Source organism: Eulemur rufifrons, chromosome 6 (genome assembly GCF_041146395.1).
Source record: "Eulemur rufifrons isolate Redbay chromosome 6, OSU_ERuf_1, whole genome shotgun sequence".
NCBI lineage: Eukaryota > Metazoa > Chordata > Mammalia > Primates > Lemuridae > Eulemur > Eulemur rufifrons.
Window position 1 is genome coordinate 94,041,206 of NC_090988.1, and position 1,247 is coordinate 94,042,452.

Here is a 1,247-nt window from a genome sequence, read left to right on the forward strand (position 1 = left end):
CTTGGTCACACAATTGTGGGGGTTGGCAAGCCCAAAACCTGTAGGGCAGGCTGATAGTTCCAAAATTCAGGTAAGAGTTGTTGTTGCAGTCTTGGGTCCAAATTCAGCAGGGCAGTAAGCTGGAGACTTGGGCAGGTTTTCTATGTCAAAATTGTGTGGAGAATTCCTTCTTCCTCAGAAACCCCAGTCTTTGCTCTTAAGGGATTCAACTGATTGGATGAGGGTCACCCACGTTACAGAGTGTAATCTACTTTACTCAAAGCCTAATTACTTAAATGTTAATCACATCTAAAAACAAACAAACAAACAAAAAAACAGTACCTTCACAGTAACATCTATACCGGTGTTTGAACAAACAACTAGGCACCACAGCCTAGCCAAGTTGACACATAGAATTAGCTGTCACATACGCTGACATACATCATGCAAAGTGCATCTATGAGACCACCATTTGGGTTTCCTTCCTATTGATCATCACTGGATTTTCAAGCATCCGGGAGCTGATGGGGGAGGCGGTGCAGCCGAGCGCCCTGCACGTCTGCGCAGCCCCAGCGCCGGCCCCCTAGGACGGTCGGAGGAAGGTTCCAACGTCTACAGGTACCGGAAACCCGGAAGAACAGTTCAGCCAGGATTGCTCAAGAAAGTGAAAGTGTGCAGGGCGTGGGGAGAGGGCGTAGTATGAGGACGCAAACCCCACGTCAGAGAAGGGGCCCTGACTGTACTGAGCAGTTTAGGAGACACGATATAAAGTACCTTTCCGTTTTCCAGTGTCCTCCCTCCGCGGGGTAAAGGCGGGCGAATCTTTTTGAATCTACCCAAACTCGAGTGGGACAATCTGAGAAGCTACGTGTGGGTGATGACACCTAAAATGGAACTGCTGCCGAGACCCGGGATCGAACCAGGGACCTTTAGATCTTCAGTCTAACGCTCTCCCAACTGAGCTATTTCGGCTTCCCCTAGTGAGGTTTTCCACATTATTATAATGAAATAATATTTGTTCCACAATCCTAAAGGTCACTTAAAGGTAGGAATTTTATAGATATTACAGAGGTAAAAGCGCAAGGCCTTTGTTTACAAGCTAGAAGTGTTAACTTCACTTTTCTCAGAGTTTTTTGTTTTTTTAAACCGCCCTGCAATTTGCCGTTCTCATTTAAAAATAAATCATGGACTTTTTCATGGCAGTTATGTAGAGCAATTTCATACTTTTAATCCATGCACAGTACTGGATTGTATGGGTATAACATAAT

The 1,247-nt window shown here is 45.3% G+C and overlaps 1 non-coding gene across 1 annotated transcript; it reads right to left on the minus strand.

The window, feature by feature from the left end:
* Positions 1-878: 878 nt before the first annotated feature.
* On the minus strand, positions 879-951 carry TRNAF-GAA (transfer RNA phenylalanine (anticodon GAA)). Its single transcript has one exon. It is a non-coding gene; the product is annotated as a tRNA-Phe (tRNA).
* Between the last annotated feature and the right edge of the window lie 296 nt (positions 952-1,247).